At 40.6% G+C, this 25071-nt stretch overlaps 1 protein-coding gene across 2 annotated transcripts in view; it reads left to right on the forward strand.

Annotated features, from left to right (window-relative positions):
* NMI (N-myc and STAT interactor) overlaps positions 1–25071 on the forward strand; it is a 108688-nt gene that overhangs the window by 41369 nt on the left and 42248 nt on the right. The window lies entirely within an intron of this gene.

Consider the following 25071-nt stretch of genomic DNA (forward strand, 5'->3'; position numbering starts at 1 on the left):
AGAGAAACCCTGAATATCTTATTTGCAGTAAGGCAATTATGCGGTATGGGGTTTGGGGTTAAACACTTGAACTTGACCCTGGTGATGTTACTTTAGTTTTCCTTAAACATTGCCAAGCTTGTATAGAAAGTTTGATACAAAAAGTGTGCACAGCTGGCAAACTCTAAACTGTCTCCAGTGATGTAGCATTTCTTTACCCTCTCCTCTGCTTTTGTCCTGGGTGGGGTCTGTTGCAGTCCTTGGTTTATTGTGGTCAGTAGGTAAATACATCAGCTTCCAGAAAAGTAGTTCAGTTTCAGAGACTTAGGACATTCCAGCATTTTGGGGCTATCTTATAATACAAATTTTTCCAGGCCACAAATCCTTGATTTTTTGGGGGGAAGGTGGGTGGGTAGATAGTCTTAGAGTTAATTAAAATATGGCCTTAGGTTCCCCGAACCACTCTAACTTTGAAGATGATTGAAATCATAGGTAACAGTTATCATAGAAAAGTCACCATGCCTTGAAATACCCCCAATTTTCCTCTCCTTTTGTGCAAGGTCCTTGGGGAACCTGTCTGGTAATACCCCACTGCTCTGATGGTAGTGGCATTTCCTGTGATTGACAGCCACTTTTTTTTGGCAGCTTTGGCTTCTCTTTCTCATTTGTCATTCTTCACTACTTAGCAGTCTCTACTCTTGCTACCGAACTGCTTCCCATTTGCTCCCATTATATTCATTTCTCTCATGCTTTCTTAGTTACGCCATTGATATTGGAATGTGGATTTGCTCTGATCTAAAGTTAGCCTTGAATCCCTTAGGCATCTTTGTGTTGCACATCAAAGGCTTAGACTGATCTTATCTCTCCTGGAAAGAGCAGTTGTGAGGGGTAGGCTGAGGGTGCAGAATTTACTGGATACTCACTGAGATGCACATAAAGCTGTTAGCGTTCAAAACTCTCTATTTTGGACCCACAGCAGATGAGAGATGAGGGGATTATATCCCAGTTCACTGACAGAATTAGAGGGTTTAAGTTTGGTGCAAAAGAGGATCTAGTCTAGACCAGGTAGGCGTGACTATGAAGAAGATAGGCGTGGTCAGCGGGAATAGGATAAATAGAGAGTTGGAAGGAACAAACCATGATATTTCTCTGGAAAGTGGAATTATATGAGTATTTGTTTTAATTAATTGATTTACTTATTTATTTTTGGCTACGTTGGGTCTTCGTTGCTGCGTGCGGGCTTTCTCTAACTGCAGCGAGCAGAGAGTACTCTTCCTTGCAGTACACGGGCTTCTCATTGCAGTGGCTTCTCTTGTTGTGGAGCACGGGCTCTAGGTGCGCAGGCTTCAGTAGTTGTGGCTCACGGGCTCATAGCTGTGGCTCACGGGCTCTAGAGCGCAGGCTCAGTAGTCGTGGCGCACGGACTTAGTTGCTCCGCGGCATGTGGGATCTTCCCGGACCAGGCGGATTCTTAACCATTGCGCCACCAGGGGAGCCCCAGGCTTGATTCTTTACCTGGGAGTTTTTGGAAGGGGTGTAGTTAAAGGTAATACTATGCCCATTGTCTTTGCACATTCTCTAACCCAGTGAAGGGAGGATCTACCAGGAAGGTTTTTGGTCTTAGCATCTTCAGTACTGATAATGCTGGCAAGACTAGCTGCTGCTTGCTGCCACCAAGACTGGTGGCTCTGCTCACTAAGTATTAGGTATAATTAGACAGGTGAGTACACCCTTCTTCAAAGAAATACTTTATATCATCAGGGACAGCTTCCCTTTAGGGTAACTTCCTCCCTTTCTGCCTTTATGTTCTGCTCATTTACTATGGGCAAAATCTTCTTGTCTCCTTCCTTTCATTCTCCCTCACAGAAAGGTGAGGGATCAAGCATATATCCCAAATCTTCTTTGACCCTTGTTTCCAAGCATCACTAGGGAGAGATTCTGAGGCTTCCTTTTTTTTTTTTTTTCAATTCTTTTTGGAGTATAGTTGATTTACAATGTTGTGTTATTCAGGTGTACAGCTGAGGCTTCCTTCTTGATTCCTCTCTTCCTTTCATCAGTTTCACCCAATCCATTCCCACAACCTGTGATCTCTACCTCCAAAACAAAATGGCGGCAGAGATTGTTAGATGATTACCCAACCAGGTTCCCTTTCTACCTGGGCATGGTCATAGACTACATTTCTCTGCCTCCTTTGCAGTTAGGTGCATGGAGAATGTGGCTAGTTTCTAGTTAATAGAGTGTGGGTTAACTTGATGTATAACAGTTTCAGACCAGGCCCATAACAATTTCCCACAGGTGGTCATGCATTTGCCATCTCATGACTGAATGAGGAGGACTTCCGTGGCGCTGGAGGAGAGTGCAGTCAAAAGGTAGAAGGAGCCCCATTCTCTCTGTACCAGATAGAAAGAAGCACACCAGTCAGGAAGACCAAAGAAAATTCTACTCTGTTAAACCACTGAGATTGGGATTTACTTGTTACCTTAACTCATATAATACAGTTATATTGTATTATATCTGCCTTTTCCTGTCTCTATGCTTCCACCTTAGTCCGTGACACCATACTCTCTTGCTTGGACTATTACAATAGCCTCCTGTGTCCTTCTACGTTTGCTTTCTACAAGTCATTCTCTGCATAGCAGCCTGAGTGATCTTTCAAAAGCATAAATCAGAACTTGTAATTCCCCTGCTTAAAAACTTAAGTACTCCTGTGGCACGAAAATAACGTCAGTCTCCTGATCTTGGTTTCTAACCTCCCCCATGTTCCGGTTCTTGTTCACATTTCCAACCTCACCTGCCCTGCTCTAACTTGAACATGCCAAGGTTATTCCCACCATAGAGATTTTGCAAAAAGGCATGCCTTTCCCTTCATCTTTTTCCTTACATTCAAATCTCAACTTAATTATGACCCTCTCAGTGAGGACTTTGTTGCCCAATCTAAAGCAGCCTCCTATAGCTTTTTATTGTAGGATCCTATTTTTTTTAAATAAATTTATTTATTTATTTTTTAGCTGCATTGAGTCTTTGTTGCTGCATGTGGCTTTCTCTAGTTGTGGCAAGCAGGGGCTACTCTTCATTGTGGTGTGCAGGCTTCTCATTGCGGTGGCTTCTCTTGTTGCAGAGCTTGGGCTGTAGGCGTGCAGGCTTCAGTAGTTGTGGCTCGCAGCCTCTAGGGTACAGGCTCAGTAGTTGTGGCTCATGAGCTTAGTTGCTCCGTGGCATGTGGGATCTTCCTGGACCAGGGTTGGAACCTGTGTCCCCCGCATTGGCAGGCAGATTCTTAACCACTGCGCTACCAGGGAAGCCCTAGTATCCTATTTTTTAAAGGTCAAGTTTTTCAAGATTTAATTTACATAGGGCTAGTCACCCTTTATAAGGTGTACCATTCTATGAATTCTGACAAACATATACAATTGTGTACCCACCATAATCAAGATGTAGGGGATCTCAAAGAGAGGATACATGTATATGTATAACTGATTCACTTTGCTGTACACCTGAAACTAACACAACATTGTAAATCAACTATACTCCAATAAAAATTTTAAAAAAGATGTAGAGCATCTCCATCACCCCAAAAAGTTCCCCGGTATCACCCTACTTTAGATCTATCACAACCTAATATTCTTAAATACACTTATTGCAGTCTAATATTTTTCTTGTTTATTTATGTATTTGTTTATATTTTAACTCATTTGTTCGTTTTATTATTTGTCATCTGCAAGGATATAGATCCATGAAAGCAGGGACCTTATCTTCCTGGTTTGCCTCTGTATGCTGTGCCGAGAATAGTACCTGGTACATCACAGATTCTGAACAAATATTTGTGAAAGGAAGGAAGAAAGGAAAGAAGGAAGGAAGGAGGGAGGAAGGAAGAACCTCTTTGGGTCTTGCTTGACATATGTTTTCGTATGTCCGACGGAGGTATGTAATAACATCCCTTTTAGAGTACTCGTGAGGAGAGGAGGAGAGGAGATGTTGACTATAAGAGCCCCTAGCATCATGCTGGCATTTAGTAGTGTTCAGTACCTAGAGTTCCTGTGAAGTCAGTTCATCAGTCTTCCTTGGCCTGTTTGGCACTTTCAGTTAGACTGGTCTTATTTTTACTTTTGCTATTTTGTTCTATGGTGCTGCCCTCCACGGGTCCAGGGCTTCTCTCTCATTAGTGTCAACTCTTCAGGTCCATACTAACAGAAGAGACAAGAAGCTTCCAGATTTCTTCCTGCTCTGGCCAGTAATTACACATGTTTCTTTCACAAGACCCACAGTGCTATTGTGAGGAGCAAGATGAGGGATTCTCTGTTGTCTCCTGTCTTTATGGTTCCAGTGACTCAGCAAATAGAGTAGTTCACCTTTCTGTGAGGCTCTGGGCTCTCTCAAGGATTTATTCCCTGCTCTGAGCCCCCTTTAGTGCTCAGCCTTGGCCCAAACCTCAAGAGAGTCAGCACCCTACGTGTCAGCCCTGACATACTTTTCCAAGGGACCACCGCCCACAGCTGATGTTCATCTAGCTCCAGGTTACAGTTGTCAGATTTCAAGTGAAAATGCTTTGTCACTATTCTCTAGCTTCCATCTCAAGGGGGCTTTTATCTGCATACACTGGAGACCTTTGTTTTAATGCTTCTTAGCCAATGTATGGTGGGAACAAAGCTCAGAGCACAGACTTTTTGCTGTAAGTAAAGCAGATACATTAGAAACTATACAACTTCTTACTAGGATGTTCCCTCTAACACAGTGTATAATAAGACAAATTAGAAGGAACTGTGATGTAAATCGACAAAGGAATGATTAAATAAATGATGGTTTGGCCATATCTTGGAATACTGTGAAACAGTGTAAAGAATGAGAAGGAAGAATTCCAAGACTGATGGGAAACATTTTTCATTAGTATTATTATTTGAGTATTTAAATAATAATGTTGGTTACTGAGTAATTTCAGAAAAAATTTTTTTAATTTATTTGATCTGTTACCAAATTTGAAACCTGGGAGAGAGATGGAGGAGCACGTTTTTAACACCCTCTTGTGGAGAGTGTATCCTCAATGTAGAAGCAGAGGCCCAGAGAAATTATTGCGTTGACCAAGAGGTTCGTTCGGTTTTTCCTGTAAGATGGCTCTAGTAGCACTTAGTTGTCTTTAATTTCATTCGAAACAATTTTATTAGTTTGTATTGTGACAGCTGTCATATCAAAATGCATTTAAAAAAAATCAAAATTGGTGAATTTTTGTATAGCCATTTTAATATTGAAGATGGAAGAAAAAAAGCAACATTTCTGGCATAGTATGCTTTATTATTTCAAGAAAGGTAAAAACACAACTGAAATGCAAAAAAAGATTTGTGCAGTATACGGAGAAAGTGCTGTGACTGATAGAATGTGTCAGAAATGGTTTGTGAAGTTTCATGCTGGAGATTTCTTGTTGGACAATGCTCCACGGTTGGGGAGACCATTTGAAGTTGATAATGATCAAGTCAAGACATTCATTGAGAACAATCAACCTTATACCATGAGGAAGATAGCTGACATACTCAAAATATCCAAATCAAGCATTGAAAATCATTTGCAGCAGCTTGGTTATGTTAATCGCTTTGATGTTTGGGTTCCACATAAGTTAAGCAAAGAAAACCTTCTTGACCCTATTTCCGCATGCGATTCTCTATTGAAACATAATGAAAACGTTCTGTTTTTAAAACAAATTGTGACAGGCAATGAAAAGTAGATACTGTATAATAATGTGGAATGGAAGAGATTGTGGGGCAAGCAAACTGAACCACCACCAACCACACCAAAGGTTGGTCTTCATCCAAAGAAGGTGATGTTGTGTATATGGTGGTATTGGAAGGGAGTCCTCTATTATGAGCTCCTTCTGGAAAACCAAACGATTAATTCCAACAAGTACTGCTCCCAATTAGATCAACTGAAAGCAGCACTAGATGAAAAGAGTCCAGAATTAGTCAACAGAAAACACATAATCTTCCATCAGGATAACACAAGACTACATGTTTCCTTGATGACGGAGCAAAAACTGTTACAGCTTGGTGAGGAAGTTCTGATTCATCCGCCATATTCGCTAGACATTGCACCTTCAGATTTCCATTTATTTCAGTCTTTACAAAATTCTCTTAATGGAAAAAATTTTAATTCCCTGGAAGACTGTAAAAGGCACCTGGAACAGTTCTTTGCTCAAAAAGATAAAAATTTTGGGAAGATGGAATTATGAAGTTGCCTGAAAAATGGCAGAGGGTAGTGGAACAGAAGGAAGAATACATTGTTCAGTAAAGTTCTTGGTGAAAATTAAAAATGTGTCTTTTATTTTTACTTAAAAACTGAAAGCACTTTTTGGCCAACCCAGTAAACTGTCTTGGCTTGTCAAGGTCATATTTATCAGAATCTGGATTAAGACCCAAGTCTGTTGATTCCCGTTCACACATCATTAATAAAGCCAACATGTTTTCTCCCAGAGAAGGGAAATATGGTGTTTTCTGAAAGCCTTTATACTTACCTAACACCCTGTCACTGCACGGCCAATCCTCAGAGATATTGATGGCCTTAGGATCAAGGGGAGGCTGACACATAAATCATGCTGTGGCATCCTTGAAAAGGAAGATAATATTGCATATAATGGGATGAAACATGGTAGCTAATCGCATTAAATACATTATCAGTTGGAGTCTTTAAACAAAGAATTATCTTTAAACAGTGTTAATATTTGGATGTGATAATCTTGCCAGGGCCAAAATGTTCTAAGCAGAGGAAAATACACATGTGGAAGTTCAGAAACCAAAACAGCTGATTCCTTTGGAGAACAGCAAGTTCTTCAGTTTAGCAGGGGAACGGGGCATAGTAGGAGATGGGGAAGTGATCGGAAATGAGACCAGAGGGAGGCACAAGCCAAGTCTTCTTTGCAAACCTAAGGAGTTTGAATTTTTATCCTGAAGTTAGAGGGCACCTCTTAAGGGCCAAGAAACTGTCTACAGCATGTTTCTTTCCATAATTACTTCAACCTTCATGACTCTTTTCAGGAGTCCTCTAGTTCATGAACTTCTATGACTCCTTGGTCCAATTAAATTCATTTATTTGAGAGAACTAAGGACTGCAATCTATTTTTAAAAATAAATTTATTTATTTATTTATGGCTGCGTTGGGTCTTCATTGCTGCATATGGGCTTTCTCTAGTTGAGGCGAGCAGGGGCTACTCTTCACTGTGGTGCGAGGGCTTCTCATTGCAGTGGCTTCTCTTGTTGTGGAGCACAGGCTCTAGGCACACAGGCTTCAGTAGTTGTGGCATGTGGGCTCAGTAGTTGTGTCTCGCGGGCTCTAGAGCACAGGCTCAGTAGTTGTGGCGCGTGGGTTTAGTTGCTCCGCGACATGTGGGATCTTCCTGGACCAGGGCTTGAACCTGTGTCCCCTGCACTGGCAGGCAGATTCTTAACCACTGCACCACCAGAGAAGCCACTGCAATCTGTTCTAAAGGAAGAGAATTTTTAATTGAATGGCAAAGTGCGTGCGTGCGTGTGTGTGTGTGTGTGTGTGTGTGTGTGTGTGTTTGTATTACCATATATTTAGTATACCTTGCCATTAGGTGCTATTGGGAGAATAAATAAATAGAAATAAATATATACAAGACCTCACACATATATACAAATTTTTGAAATAATTATTTATTTACCTATGTTTCAGTAGCACCCAATGCATACCATTAGATTTAAAAGTCTCCTCCATGAAGTAAGTCAGACAGAGAAAGACAAATATCGTATGGTATTGCTTACATGTGGAATCCATAAAACAAAAAAACAAAACACATACAAATGAACTTATTTACAATACAGAAACAGTCTCAGAGACTTAGAGAATGAACTTATGGTTACCAGGGGGGAAAGATGGGAGGGAGGGATAGTTAGGGAGTTTGGGATTGACATGTACACACTGCTATATTTAAAATGGATAACCAACAAGGACCTACTGTATACCACAGGGAACTGTGCTCAATATTATGTAACAATCTAAATGGGAAAAGAATTTGAAAAAGAATAGATACATATATATGTATAACTGAATCACTTTGCTGTATACCTGAAACTAATTATGACATTGTTAATCACCTATACTCCAATATAAAATAAAAAGTTTTAAAAAAAGTCTCCTCCATAAGGAACAGATTGTAGCCCTTAACTCTCTTCTTTATAGAAATTCCACAGCAGCCACAAAATAAAAAAATTTAAGAGAAAAATGCATTCATAAAAGGACTAAAAATCAGGAAAACGCCATCATCAAGCAGAAATTTTGAAAAATTCCTAAGAGAAACAGATATGGTTAGCTAAGTAGAGGAAAATACATAAGCAGGAAAGTGCTTCTGCTAAAGGTGGGATTGGCTTCAGGATTGCTCTGAACACATAGCAGTGACTGTAAGGAATAGAGAGTGTCCCTCTAGCAATCATTAGTATGATTGGGGAAGCATCCAGAATGGTCAACCAGATCAGCCCTGGCCAGGCAAGAGGAAGACAGCAGAACTGTTCCCTCCTAACTAGAACAGTGAGGGTAAGAGCTTGGGCCAGAGGCAGGGCACTACACTGGGTGGTACACGGGCCTCTCACTGCTGTGGCCTCTCCCAACCGGGGCACGAACCCACGTCTCCTGCATCGGCAGGCGGACTCCCAACCACTGCGCCACCAGGGAAGCCCCTTGGGTGACTTTTTACCCTCAGAAAGGAGCTGGTATTTCCAGAAGATAAGCTACTGTAACATCCCAATAGGCATCAGATTCAACTCTTTCCCAACAATAACTGGTGCAGACTCTGTTGAACAGAAGCAGAATTCTCAGACAGGCAAATGCGGGATCTCAAAGACACAAAGGAACTGAAAAGCAAGCATCGCCAACCATTAAAGGAATAATCACAACCATGAAATGGAAGCACTTAACTCAGCTAACATCTGTGGAAGTTGAATTTATAGAGCAAGAGGTTAAGAGTGGGTTGTAACCATGAAACAAGAACAGAATATTACGAAACAGAACCAATGAACAAAGACGGTAATGAAAAATATGATAATTGAAACAAAAACTCAACAGATGAGCTGAATAGCAGAATGGAGACAACTGAAGACTGAATAAGACCTGGGGTATAGAAAAGGTGAATTATCTCGAAGCCTAATAATGCAAAAGGACAGAAACATGAAAAGTATGAGAAACGTTGAGAAATGTCTTATAGCCCCATAGATTTCACATTTACTTAGGTAGATCCTAAAACAATGAGGTTGAATATATTCTTGTATACTTTTTGATCATTTGTATTTCTAGCTCTGGGACTCTTTTTTTATGCTAGGCTGAACTACTAAAACCAGGTGGATTTTAAGGATTGGCAAGAATGATGACTCAGACTTGTCTGAGTTTACCTTTGCACAAGATCAAGGATACAATATTGTAGGGATGCTCCTTTCTAATGCACCTCATAGTTATCATGAAAGCATGTCTACAGTTTGGTCATCTCTGCTACCTGTAAGAATGTGGAATTCCTCAGATCAGGAGATCCCAGAACTGTGGGCTTGTTATCCCTTTTTGGCTTGGAGAGGAAGAAATGAAAGTCAGGAATGTCAGCACTCATGAGTCTACTTTATGATCATTTCAAGTACTACAAGGACATATTTCCATGTTTCATTTTTGCTGTTCCGTTGGATCTGCTCAGAGTTTCAGTGCCAGAGACCTGCACATTGCTTTTCCCACAACTTTTGCCATTTTTCATTGGGTGTTGATATTTGCCATTTCTAAATGTACCACATACATCTATGTTTCCCCTTCCTCCACCAGAAAACAATCTATTCAAAATTTTGTTCCCTCTCCCTCATGAAACCTTCCTTTATCCTCCACAGGTAGAATGAATTTCTCTCAGACTATCTTAAGAGTTCATTTTTATGACAACATTTTCTGAATCAAGAGTCAATTCAGGACATATCATTGGCACATCGGTAAGGTTTGTTGAGCAAATGAACAAATATATTCTTGAAAACAACCCTGTTTTGGTAAAGCCCTGCCACAAACATAGTTATTCCATTGAATTCACCTTCAAGCTCAGAAGCATACCCATCATAATAATAATGATAATTTGTAAGAGAGAGACACTGTGGTACTGAGAAGAGAACAGATTTGAAATCAGATGAATTAGCTCTGTGACCCTGAGCATGTTTTTTTTTTTTTTTTTCTGAACATGTTTTATCTCATTGAACTTCAGTTTACTTGTCTGTAATATGTGGGTAAATAGGTTGCAGGGTTCCCGTGAGATTTCTGTGAGCTAACACATGAGAAGTACCAGGCACATAACAGGCCCTCAGTAAATGCTAATTCCCTTGGTGCTTTATAGCACATTTTTCAAAGAGTCCACATTGATTTTTCCATTGGAGTATCACAATCCAGGTAACATTCTTAATTTTGGAAAATTAGTTGTGGTACATGACTGCTGGTCCCAGAATATATAATTTGCAAATTAGAATAAAGCATAAATCTGTATTTTAAAAGGTCTTCCATTTAAATTGTCATTATCCTTATATCTCTCCCCCTCACCAATAGAGCAGGGTGGAGATGGCAGCAGAGGTGCAAACCAACTGGCAACTGAATAACTTCAAATTCCCTCTCCCTCCCTTCCTCCTCCTCCTTCTTCTCTTTCTCTGTCACACACACACACACACACACACACACACACACACACACACACACACGTGGCTTGAGGAAATAAAGAGAAGAAAGACATTCCAAGAAATAGTGTACATTTAGGAGTCTCCAAGTGGAATTTCCTCTCTTTCCCTTCTTGGCTTTTATCCCTCTCAGCTAGTCAAAGAAAATGTGCACAGCTGGATGTGAGAGGCGGGGGAGTCCTGTGTCCTCTGACTGCGGGCCCATCCCCTCCTCTGCCTGGGATTTCCCAATTAAGAAGAGATGAGGAGATGGAAGAAGAAATTTTTAAGGGAGGACAGAGAAGGTTACTCTAAACCAGGGAAAAGGAAGCAGGGAGACTCAGAATGCAGGCAGACATCTACCGCTCTCTTTTCTTTTAGTTAATAACAGTTACTGCCAGCTGTTACTGCTGCATTCAAATCTTCCTGGGTTTTTAAAAGGTGTATCTCAGGGACTTCCCTGGTGGTCCCGTGGGTAAGACTCTGCACTCCCAGTGCAGGGGGCCCGGGTTCGATCTCTGGTCGGGGAACTAGATTCCACATGCAAGCCACAACTAAGAGTCCGCATGCCTCAACTAAGAAACCCACATGCCACAATGAAGATCCTGGATGCCACAACTAAGACCCAGCACAGCCAAAAATAAATAATAAATAAATATTTTTTAAAATGTATCTCAAATTTTCCTTATTTCTGTCATCCTTTCTGGTGTGCTTGTGGTTATAGAAGTTCATTTGTAAAAGTGGCAAACATGACTTCTTTATTAAAATTGATTTTTTCAAAATAGTCAATATATTATAAAATAGAGTTATTTTATTCTTAAATATTTAATATCATTATAAGTGGTAGTGTGGCATCTCAGGCTACTTGCCACTACCAGCTCATGCCCACTCCTTGCTAACCTGGCTGCCCTTTTGCTTGGAACAAATTCCACTTTAGCTTCCTAAATATTTGTCTCTATGTCAGCCTTCTTATTTCATCTTCTTTTTTGCCAGATTAGGGGTTTTGGTGGTTGGGGGGAGGGAGTGCTGCAGATAAGCAATTGTTTAACTTGTCTCTACGTTACGATTTTAAAAGCAATGTCAGGAACTGTCTCCCACCTCTCCAGACACATCGAAAGTCTCACTATTGATGAGTATGCCTTTCCACGCTGTTGTGTTTTTGCATAGTGATATGTAACTCTGGAGAAGTGTGACTAACTTCTGAAATTTTTCTCTCTGACAGATGAACTTTTATTACTTCTATCCAAATCCTATCCAAATGCCATCTCTTGTGAAATGATCTTTGCTTCTTTTGAGCAGTTTATTTCTTGACTCATTTCTCCTTCTCTGTTCCCATAGTGCATGGAACACATTTCCACCATGCATACTATGGTATCCTTTTCATTTCTGTCTCCTCCATGTAGACTGTGATGGGTCTAAATGTTTTAAGGACTTTTAATACATAAAACCAGCTTGCTCTCTAGAAAGGTTTGCACTAATAAACACTCCACCATCAGTATGAGTACCATTTTTCTTCCACTCCAACAAACACTACATAGAATAATTTTTTAAATTTTTGCTAATTTGGTAGACCAAAATTGACATCTCATTATTATTCAAACTTACATCACATGTGGTGAAACATTGAGCAATACGTTTTGTGTAATAATGGCTATTTGTGTTTTGAACTAGTCATATTTTGAGGTCGATTCAATTCTGTTATTTTATTATTAAGCACTCCACCCACCCCAACCTCTTACCCCATTCTGTTTAGCACTTCTGGGGATTATAGTACTTATTTTGCAAAACATCGCACTATGGTGATCTGATTAAGTTACTTCATGGGAAAGTACTAAGGCCATAACATTTTCCTGGAAAACAGCAGGGTTGACTTAATTCTTTGTGGTTATCTCTGCCCAGTCATACTACTTCTGAATTACACATCACTACCAGTAAGTCCAATAAAAATTTATTCCAAATGAAGTATAACTAATAAATCTGGAAAGAATTTGAAAAGTCCCTGGAATCAGTGGAAATATTATTTTATGCTAATAAAATTTTATAATATATTTTATGTATTTGTGTTGAAGAACATTATCAGGGAAAGAGGAAGTAGATTTAGAAAATGGTTAGAAAGTTTGTCAGTATTTGATTTCACGTGAATTTTAATAGTTCCCTGTTAATGACAATAATGACAGTGAACTAACAATAACAACAACAACAATAACTAAGATATATTGAGTGTTTAAAAGGTGATGGGCATTGGGAATTCCCAGGCGGTCCAGTGGTTAGGACTCTACACTTTCACTGCCAAGGGTTCAGGTTCCATCCCTGGTTGGGGAATTAAGATTCCAAGCCTAGCAGTGCAGGCAAAAAAAAAAAAAAAAAAAAAAGATGATGGGCATTATTCTAAAGGCTTTACACATTTTAGCAGATTTAGTCTTTATAACTTACTCTACCCATCTCCACCCTACTCAGTTTCATGAGAGCTGAGGTTTACAAACAACACTGTTGGAGTCACTTGCCATCTGGCCTTTAGGGTGTCTGGCCAGTGGGAAACAGGTAGGAGATTGGAGGGAGGCAAGAGGAGGGAGGTTGGGGCCTATATTTCCTGGCCTCCTTCCCATCAGCTTGAGGCAATTATCCGCATCCTCTGCTAAAGGATGCAGCTCTTGTCTTGTAACCATTTGCGAGAATCTACCCTCTGCATGCTAGGAATTCATTCTTCCCTTTGTGCCCTGGTGGTAATAGGCTCTGCTCAAACCTTCACAGCCCGTTCCTTTGTTAAAGCTTCTCCATTATCCTCCTGGAGTGCACCCTCTCTTTTCCAGCCAGGATCCTGGCTGATAGGCTTGACTGATAATTTATAGAATTCTCAGTTAGAAATTATCCTCCTCAGAATTTTAATGACATCAAAGCTTCATTGCATCAGGCTTTCCAGCGTTGCTGTTGAGAAGTCTGATGATATTTTGATTCCTGAATTTCTTTCTCCCCAACCCCAGAATCTTGTTAAATCTTCTCTTTGTCCCTGGTGGTGTGAAATTTCATGAAGTTGTATGTTCTTCGAGAGACTTGCCCCACCATTGTTTTGGATGGCGGGCTCCTAGGATCTGGAATACTCAAATATTGGGAATTTTTCTTTTTTCTCTTTTTTTTTGGCCATGCTGTGCGGCTTGCGGGATCTTAGTTCCCCAACCAGGCAGGGATCAAGCCATGTCCCCTGCAGTGGAAACATGGAGTCCTAACCACTGGACCCATCAGGGAAGTCCCTTGGGAATTTTTCTTGATTATTTTGCTGCTTTCTCCTCTCTTTTTCTCAAGTTCTCTCTTTCTAGTATTCATATTACTGTATATTAGATGTTGGAAATTATTGTCTTATCCTCTAGTTTTCCTGATCTCTTCTTCTGTTTTTCACACTTGTCTTTTTTGTTTACTTTTTGAGAGATTTACCTAACTTTATCTTCCAACACTTCTATTCAGTTTTTCATTTCTGCCATCATTCCTCTCCCTGCTCCACCCTCCAACCCCCCGAGATTGCTCTTCTTCTCCTGGAATGAACCCTTTTAAAAGTAGATACTTAGGGCTTCCCTGGTGGTGCAGTGGTTGGGAGTCTGCCTGCTGATACAGGGGACACGGGTTCGTGCCCCGGTCTGGGAGGATCCCGCATGCCGCGGAGCAGCTGGGCCCCTGAGCCATGGCCGCTGAGCCTGCGTGTCCGGAGCCTGTGCTCCGCAACGGGAGAGGCTACGGCAAGTGAGAGGCCCACGTACCGCAAAAAAAAAAAAAAAAAAGTAGATATTTATATTTCATGGATGTACAGTCCTTTTGACTGTATAAGGATATTGGTTTGTTGGATTTTGAAATTTTCTTCTCTCTACTTAGTCTCTGTTGCCTCCAAGTTCCTTTTGTTCATTTGTTTTCATCACTGTTTTTTGTATTAGATGCTTTCTCAATTTCTGGTGACCCCTGAGTGTTTGCTCATACTTAAGAATTGGAAGTAAAAAAAGGAAGACCCAGAGTACACAGGTGAGTCTTGTTGGCCGGGATCTTCATTTTAGGGTGATTTGGCCAGGCTGTGTTGTTGTGAAAGGTAGCTTAGGTCTGAGCTCTTAGATTGGTCCTATTCCCCAGATAAGAATCTTCCAATGACTTGCTTGGAAGAGATAGTCTGGCTGCCATTACCTGGAAGCTGAGTGGGGAAAGAAACCAGGGCCTCATCATTCATTATGAAAATATTCACTTAATACCTCTGTTTTGAGTACATTACTTCTACTCTCTATTGTAACTGATTTTGTCCTGTCCAGAGATCCTCTGTTTTGCCGTCTTCAAAGGGGGAAAACAACCCTTGAGTCTTATAGGAGGAGAAGAACAGTGATTAAGCTGATCAGAGTTGGGGCATGGATCTGGGAGTTATGATGATTACTCAACACACTTTCAACCAATTCTCACATTTTTACCACTTATGCAAGTATATGACACTATCAATTTTTGAGCATTTTTCTTTTTCTCTACAGTGTAATGGTTACTTCTCAGATTCCCTCACTACTAAGACAGGATCTAGCTTCCTTGTTCTGCTAAGGTAGTTGCCACTCACATCTGTTTTCTAGCATCCAGAATCTTCATATTAGATAAAGATCTTTTAACGTATATCCATTTAGTGTCATTTTAGTGGGATTTGAGGAAGGAGAGAATGGTAATGCATTTGTTAAATCCACCGTGTTTACCTATTTAAACCTAATTATAACTTTCTATGGCTGAAAAAAAAGAGATCCATAATAGCCTGTTGTTTGCCTTCTATGTACTTTAAAACGCTTCCTTCCCCAATATGTGGCTGTTTATTGATTGCTAATGAAACAAGACCACTTTACAATTGTTGATACTGGTAAGATATATTATTCTTATATGCAAATGAGTGATCTTGTGAAAAAGCAAGGTAACTCAAGAACTGTGCTCTGATGTCACTGTGAGAATATTATATTAAGTTAATAATAGTCCACAATTTTGCCCTTAGCCATGGCCACCATGCAAACTGTGGCATTTTGTTCTAGCACTCTCATCTACCTTTTGAGAAATCTCCCAATATATGTATTTTCAGTGGGAGATAGTAGCCAACTTGGCCTTGACAGATTCAGGGGACATATGGCTTTGGATCTTCCTATTGGACACTGTCCTGCACTTTGTCATGCAAGGTTGTGAGGTCAGATCTATCACAGAGGCAGAGGCCTTGTTGTCCTCTTAGGTGACCATTGCCATGGTTTCTGTTGCTCAGCCTGGTCATACCGTCTGCCCTGAGATTATTCCCATTTCTCGAGTGGGGCCATCTGGCCTCTCATCAATTCGGTCAGCCCTGATGACCTTCTAATAAATTTCCTTTTTGCTTAAGATAGCCAGCCATGATTCAGTCACTTGCAGACAAAACCCTTGACTGATAAACATGGCAACAAAAGGAAGGCTATTTGCAAGTGCCACCGGAGGCTGGATGCTGAGATGGATAGACACAAGTTCAACAAGTCTTCGGAAAATAAATTGAAAATTCTTGCCCCATTAGGAATGGATGGCCAGTATCCCCTGCCTATGAAAATGATGGTCGACGTTTTACAATCTCTGCTGCTTACAGTCTAAGAGTAGATCAGTGCTCACTTCTGTGCCTCTAAAACCCCATGTTTGTTTTATCAGTGCCAAAGAAAATGACTCACTGATGAGCACCAGATTTGCCTTTGTCTGAAACGCCAAGAGAGTTGTTTAGTGATATGTGGGAATACTCCCTGAAAAACAGCATAAATCTAAGAGTCCATAATAAATTAGGTGGGAAACAAAAGTCATTTTTGGTCGGCCAATATTATATTACTCCTATACATTCAGTTAAATACGTTCAATTTGACTTATAAGAGTTACTTGAGGTTGGCAGCAATCTAAAATGCACACACAACATCTTAAAATATTACAAGTACTAAAGAAATGCATGAAACAAGCTTAATGTAAAAATAATTTGAACAATACAGAAATATATAAAGTGAAACCAGAAAGGCCTCTTCCCTAATCCTCATTCTCCCCAATCTACCTCCAATCCCATTCCCTCGCCATACGTAATGTATATGTTATTCCTACATATTTCTACACACCTTTGTAGATCTACATTTTTACATGTTTGTAACCTTATTATACGTGTTACTCTGTGACATGTTTTCATTTATCCAATACCTCTTAGTGATCTTTTCATGTAAATACATATAGATCTCCTCCATTCTTTTTAATGATTACAGAGTATAAATAATATGGCTAGGGCTTCCCTGGTGGCGCAGTGGTTGAGAGTCCACCTGCCGATGCAGGGGACACGGGTTCGTGCCCCAGTCCGGGAAGATCCCACATGCTGTGGAGTGGCTGGGCCCGTGAGCCATGGCCGCTGAGCCTGCGCATCTGGAGCCTGTGCTCCGCAACGGGAGAGGCCACAACAGTGAGAGGCCCGCGTACTGCAAAAAAAAAATAATAATAATAATATGGCTAAACACAATTAACTTGGTGAGTCCCACATTTATGAACTTTGGTTGTTTTGATTTTTCTCTATACAAACAATGCTAACATGCATATCCTGTGTTTTATATTTCTATATGCATTTAAGTTTTTTGTATGATAAACTATTCCCAGCGGTAGAATTGTTGGTTAAAGACTGTGCATGTTTAACACTTTGAAAGATCCTGCCCCCCCAAAAGATCTCCTATGACTTTAATTTGCATTTCTATGTTTACTGGTGGATTTGAGCATCTACATTCATGTCTTGTTTGTGAAACTGCCTGTTTATACTATTTGTGCACTTTCCTGTTGGGTTGGTTATCTCTTTCTTGTTGATTTGATTGAAAAACATATTTATAATGAACCATGTTCATTCTGTGCAGTAGAAGTCTATAAACAAATGGCAGTTTTACCTCCTTACCCCCATTTGCCTTAATTGAAGCAATATAAAAGCCTAATGGCTTACTCAACTTTTTAAACTGCAATGTCAAGGAGTCAATCAGCGCCAGCCATAGGCATTAATCCAACTTGTACTATATGTCACAAAGTAATTTAAAAAGACAAAAATATGACTGAAATAGTATTCTCTAGATAGCTCTTTTAAATTATATACATTTAATTTAAAAATTAGGGTATTTGGAGACCTAGATAAATTTATTCTAAAATTTATATGGAAAGGCACAGTCTTAAGATAACTAAAAGCATCTTGAGGAAGATGAATAAAGTGGGAGGACTCACTCTATCTGATATTATGGCCTACCAAGTAGCTATAGTGATCAAGGCAATGTGGTACTAGCTGAGGGGTAGACACATAGATAAATAGAAGCCAGAAATAGACTCACAGAAATATGTCCAACTAATTTTTTAAAATAAATTTATTTATTTTATTTTTGGCTGCGTTGGGCCTTCGTTGCTGTGCGCAGGCTTTCTCTAGTTGCAGTGCGCGGGCTTCTCATTGCGGTAGATTCTCTTGTTGCGGAGCACGGGCTCTAGGTGCACAGGCTTCAGTAGTTGTGGCTTATGGGTTCTAGAGCGCAGGCTCAGTAGTTGTGGCTCATGGTCTTAGTTGCTCTTCAGCATGTGGGATCTTCCCGGACGAGGGCTCAAACCCACGTCCCCTGCATTGGCAGGCGGATTCTTAACCACTGTGCCACCAGGAAAGCCCTGTCCAACTAATTTTTGACAAAGTAATTCAATTGAGGAAAAATAGGAATAGACTTTTGTTACTGAACCAGGCTTGTTTTGCCTGATGCACAACAAGGTTTGTAGCAAAGAGAGGGTTTATTCCCAAGGCAGACTGAGGGAGGAGAGACAGGAGAACAAATCTCAAATCCGCCTGCCCGAAGGCGGGGGGCTTGGAGCATTTATAGGGTAAAGAATAAAGAAACAGGGCAGTCTGAGGTATAGGGAGCATGGGGAGTGTGAGGAAAGGTGACTGGGAAAAGGTGTAATAATCGTGTTTCTGTACAAGCATGACTAAGCTATAGGCCTCTGCACATCCCAGAGGTCACCGAGTGGACACTTTTGTGGGCCAAATTGAAGGGTTGGTGGTCCCATCCAGTCTTAACCAGCTCAGCTGGAACTAGACACAGCTGACTCTTGGCTTAAATCGAACTACCTGCAGCTGACTCCAAGTTTGTGGAATGATTACTCAGGCAAACATCTTTCTGTTCAGGCTATGTGCAGCTTGGAGGACATGCAAGTCTTTTGTAGCAACAATTAAAATCCCTTGATTAGTGAAGGCATGTCATAGGGGAAATGGATCTAACTAATGACTACCCCCAAAATGGTGCTAGAGCAACTGGATATCCATAGGTCAAAAAAAGGAACCGAGACTTAAACCTCACATCTTATTAAAAATTAACTCAAATGGATTATGTACTCAAAGGCAAAATGTGAAACCAAACTTTTAGGGAAAACATAAAACAAAAACATGAGAAAACCTTCAGAATCTAAGACTAGGCAGAGACTTCAGGATCAAAGGACTAGGTCTTAGATTGGACCCTAAAACACTATCTGTAAAAAGGAAAAACTAGTAAATTGGCCCTCATCAAAATGAAAAAAATTTTTCCTTTGCTCTAGGAAAAATGCTGTTAATGGGATGAAAAGGCAAGCTACTAACTGGGAGAAAACTTTGGAATTCATATATCTGACAAAGGACTAGTATCTAGAATAGATAAAGAACTCTCAAAACTCAATAGTAAAAAACCAAATACTCCAATTAGAAAAATAGGCAAACATATAAATAGAATGTATAACTCACTGAAGGAAGTAGATAGTTGGCAAATAAGCACATTTAGATGTTCAACATCATTAGCCATTAGAAAATACAAATTTATGGGCTTCCCTGGTGGCACAGTGGTTAAGAATCTGCCTGCCAAAGCAAGGGACACAGGTTCGAGCCCTGGCTGGGGAAGATCCCGCATGCCGCGGAGCAACTAAACCCACGTGCCACAACTACTGAGCCTGAGCTCTAGAGCCTGCGAGCCACAACTACTGAGCCCACGTGCCACAACTACTGAAGCCCTGTGCCTGGAGCCCGTCCTCCGCAACAAGAGAAGCCACGACAATGAGAAGCCCGGGCACTGCAACAAAGAGTTGCCCCCGCTCACCGCAACTAGAGAAAGCCCGCGCACAGCAACAAAGACCCAACACAGCCAAAAATAAATAAATAAATTTCTAAAAAAAAAAGAAAATACAAATTTAAAACTGCAATGAAATATCACTATACATCTATCAGAATGACTATAATTAAAAATAATGACAACACCAAATGCTGATGAGAATGCCTATAAACTGGAACGCTCATACGTTGCTGGTAGGAATATAAAATGGTAAGCCCATTCTAGAAACAGATTGGTGGTATCTTATAAAATGAAACATGCAAAGACAACCCTCAGAATGGGAGAAAATATTTGCAAAGTCTGATAAGGATCTAGTATCCAAAATATATAAAGAACTCTTACAACTCATCAATAAAAAGGCAACCCAATTTAAAATATGAGAAAAGGATCTGGACAGACATTTCTCCAAAGAAGATATACAAATGGCCAATAAGCACACGAAAAGATGCTCAATATCACTAGTGATCAGAGAAATGCAAATCAAAACCACGATGAGATACCACTTCATACCTACTAGGATGGCTGGAATTAAAAAGTCAGATAATAACAAGTGTTGATGAAGATGTGGAGAAATCAGAACCTTTATAACACTGCTGGTGAGAATGTCAAATGGTGCAGCCACCTTGGAAAACAAGGTGGCTGCACCATTTGATGTTCCTCAAAAATTTAAACATGGAGTTACCATATGACCCAGCAATTCCACTCCCAGGTATATGCCCAAGAGAAACACATATATATGCTCATGCAGAAACTTGTACATGGATGTTCATAGCAGCATTATCCATATAGCAAAAGATAGGAACAAGCCAAATGTCCATCAGCTGATGAGTGGATCAACAAAATGTGCTGTATCTATGTAATGGAATATTATTCAGCCATAAAAGGAACAAAGTACTGATACTTGTTAAAACATGAATGAACCTTGAAAACATGCTCAGTGAAAGAAGCCAGTCACAAAATCCCCACATAGTTACATATATATGAAATGTCCAGAAGGGGCAAATATAGAGATAGAAATTAGATTAGTGGTTGTTTAGGATTGGAGGGTTGGAGAGACTGGGGAGTGATAGCCTAGGGATGTGGGGTATCTTTTTGAGGTGATGAAAATGTTTTAAAATTAATTGTACTGATGGTTGCACAACTCTGTGAATACACTAAAAATCATTGAGTTGTACACTTTAAATGGGTGAATTATATTTCAATAAAACTGTCACAAAAAATACCTAAACATTCAACCACTATATGACCCCAAAATTGTACTCTTGGGCACTTATCTTAGAGAAATAGTAAGTGTACATCACTTAAAAATCTGTACCAAAATGTTCATAGCAGCTTTATCTGTAAGATCCAAACCCAGAAAGAACACTGATGTCCTTCAAACAAACTGTGACACATCTATTCCTTGGAGTACTACTCAGGAATAAAAAAGAATGAATTATTGTGAATCACAGCAACTTGGACAAATCTCCAGGGAATTATGCTGAATGGATAAATCAAATCCTCAAAGTTCACATACTGTATGATTTCATTTATAAAAAAATTCTATAATGACAAAATTATAGAAATGGAGAACTAATTAGCCATTGCCAGGGGTCAGGGGATGGGGTCGGGGGAGGCAGAGGGAGGTGGGTATGGCTATAAAAGGCCGGTGTGAGGAATCTTTGTGGTGAGGGGCCTGTCCGTTTCTTGACTGTATCAATGTCAGTATCCTGGTTGCGATGTTGTACCATAGTTTTGCAAGATGTTCCCATTGAGGGAAACTGGGTAAAGGGAATATGGGATCCTTCTGTATTATTTCCTACAACTGCATGTGAACCTATAATTTTCTCGAAATTAAAAGTTTACTTAAAGGAAAAAAGACTAGGCACAATGAGGGCAGGAGTTTTGTACAATATTTAACAGAAAAATCGATTAGTAAAAAAATTATGGTAGATATCTTCAAGTCAACTATATATTCAGAAAAGTTCCTTCTTGGAAAGGAAGCTTTCATTTCAACAACTTTAATTTCTTTTAATTAAATTAATTTTTTTTTTTTGGCTGTGCCATGTGGCTTACGGGATCTTAGGTCCCCGACTGGGGATTGAACTCGGGCCCTCAGCAGGACCACCTAACCACTGGATCACCACGGAATTCCCTAAATTTAATTTTAAATTTTTATCAGAGTTTTAAAAGTCAGACAGTTCTAGGGGCTTCCCTGGTAGTGCAGTGGTTAAGAATCCACCTGCCAATGCAGGGGACACGGGTTCGAGCCCTGGTCCTAGAAGATCTCATGTGCTGCGGAGCAACTAAGCCCGTGCAGCACACCTACTGAGCCTGAGCTCTAGAGCCCGTGAGCCACAACTACTGAGACTGCATGCCACAACTACTGAAGCCCGCACGCCTAGAGCCCATGCCCCACAACAAGGGAAGCCACCGCAATGAGAAGCCCACGCGCCTCAACGAAGAGTAGCCCCTGCTCAACTGCAACTAGAGAAAGCCTGTGCGCAGCAACGAAGACCCAGTGCAGCCAAAAATAAATTAAATAAATTTTTTTTTAAAAGTTAAAAAAAAGAGTCAGACAGTTCTATAAGATAAGATATAGCGATCTTTTGCCTGACCTCTCTTTAATCTAATCTGCCCCACCCCTTCAATTCCTACTTTGAGTCAATCATTTTAGATACTTTCAGTAGTTTCTTTAGGTATTTACCTCTGCCTTTCTATTATAAAATGCTTATACTACTATTTCTTAAGCTTTTACTTTTAGTTATTATCCATTGATTTTCTACCATAAAAAGTAAGGATTTAGGGGCTTCCCTGGTGGCGCAGTGGTTGAGAGTCCGCCTGCCGATGGTGCCCCGGTCCGGGAGGATCCCACGTGCCGCGGAGCAGCTGGGCCCGTGAGCCATGGCCGCTGAGCCTGCGCGTCCGGAGCCTGTGCTCCGCGACGGGAGAGGCCACAGCAGTGAGAGGCCCGCGTACCGCAAAGAATAAATAAATAAATAAATAAGGATTTAGCTCTCGTATCTCCTTCCTATCATCTCCACACTTCCCCACCCGCATCCTCCCAATATAATTATACCAGAAATATAAACAAATATTTAAGTGCTTACACTACTGTGACTATGTAAATACTCTCCTTAGCTGAGCCAGGTAGTATACTGTGGTTAAATATCCATTCTTGTACATGGTGAATATTTTCTCTGAAGATAACATCAATACTTGCCTTTTTTCCTGTTTGTTTAGTTTTCTCTGTATATATTGTTATTTCAGCTCTAAACTTCCCACAGAATAATAAGGCTGCTTTCAATATAGGCAAACATATTAACTAAACTATCTGTTCAAATTTGCTTGGAGACATCTCTCCTAAAGCCCTCTGCAGAGGAGGGAAGGTCTGTTACCTGGCTGTGCAGGGGTGGTGAGGAGATCTAGTGGTTGAACTGCTTTTATGCAAGCCACCGGCCTCTTGTTTTCAGACTCGTCTGTTTCCCACATTCAGAGACAACTTGTGGCTCTAATTTCTGGGCTTTGAAGGATTTGGCAGCCTAATCAGCATGCTTCTTGGCATCCTCCATCCTCCCTCTTACTGCACGTTTCTTCTTCCTCTAAGTCAGTTATCCTAAGTCTGTTTTTTTAATGTCTCTTAGCTATTATCTCCTCTCCCATCCTCACTATGCTTGTAAATTTTTGAGGTTTTCTTTTAAAAATTTTTTTACCATGATTTCAGTGAGATTTTTGGGTAAGGGCAATGAGGGTCAATAGGTGTTTTGCTTTGCCATATTTGAATGGCCGTCCAAACTTCTTGCATTCGAATATGAATATAAATGGTGATTGCTTCCCAATGATCAAGCTTATGGAACGCCTACATTCTTAGGGCATCAGAAGACAGCTGTGGCTCTGCCTGCTAATTGTTCTCCACGGATTTCTGGCCAATGGAAAATAAAGAATTGATGAATACTAATTCTGCTACCTGGCACATACACATGGACAACGTGGATGAAGGAAGCACCCTAGAGATGGCAGAGCAACAAAGTAAAAAATTTGGATCCTTGACACTATGATGCTCTCACATACTTGTGCTTGGAAAATTATGTGGGAGAGAAGCTTACTTTAACTTCTGTTTTATACAAACTTCTCTTATTGGTTTTTATTTAGTTATTTGGTTGGTTTACTGCCACCAAACCAGTATCTTACATAATTAACACAATATTTTTTGCTAAGAAAGTCAAGGATATGAGAACAATCATGAATAGGAAGGCAGAAAAAGAGAAGGAGAAAGAAAAAAGAAATATTAAGAATAAGTTTTTCCCCCCCAAAAAGAGGATAAGCATATGGGAGGTGGGGCAGTGTGGTAGAAATGAGTCAAGTGGAGAGTGGGAAGCCCTTGGGGTCATAGAGACCTAAGTGAACCCCATCTCTGTCATTCATGGGCTCTGTGGGGCACAGTAGCTTACCCATCACAGCAGCACAGTACCATTCTTGGGCAATTCACTCAGCTAGAGGGTAGCTGGAAAGGTGTTTTTAGAGAAAACTGGTGGGGGAGAGGCGTTCAACTACTCTTACTTGTATTGTGGGCTTCCTCCACTATAGCTACTATTCCTACTTGTTCCTAGGAAAATAAATCGTGAAATGAAAAAATCTAAATAAAAGAAGTAAAATTTAAAATAATTAATATTACAGAAATAAAGAAAATATCTGAAGGATAACTTTAATCAGATTTTAAACTCTGGAATAAGAAGATTAAAATCAGGGCTTCCCTGGTGGTGCAGTGGTTGACAGTCCGCCTGCTGATGCAGGGGACACGGGTTCGTGCCCCGGTCCGGGAGGATCCCACATGCTGCGGAGCGGCTGGGCCCGTAAGCCATGGCCGCTGAGCCTGCGCGTCCAGAGCCTGTGCTCCGCAATGGGAGAGGCCATAACAGGGAGAGGCCATAACAGTGAGAGGCCCGCGTACCGCAAAAAAAAAAAAAAAAAAAAAAGATTAAAATCAGTTAAACATAAAAGAAAATATGTCATGACATAAAAATAAAAATTAGGGGGCTTCCCTTGTGGCTCAATGGTTGAGAATCTGCCTGCTAATGCAGGGGACACGGGTTCGAGCCCTGGTCTGGGAAGATCCCACATACCGCGGAACAACTAGGCCCGTGAGCCACAACTACTGAGCCTGCGCGTCTGGAGCCTGCGCTCCACAACAAGAGAGGCCACGACAGTGAGAGGCCCGCGCACTGCGATGAAGAGTGGCCCCGCTTGCCACAACTAGAGAAAGCCCTCACACAGAAACAAAGACCCAACACAGCCAAAAATAAAAATAAATAAATTAAAAGAAGGCTCAACATTTTAAAAATAAA

This window comes from Globicephala melas, chromosome 7 (assembly GCF_963455315.2).
Source record: "Globicephala melas chromosome 7, mGloMel1.2, whole genome shotgun sequence".
Taxonomy (NCBI): domain Eukaryota; kingdom Metazoa; phylum Chordata; class Mammalia; order Artiodactyla; family Delphinidae; genus Globicephala; species Globicephala melas.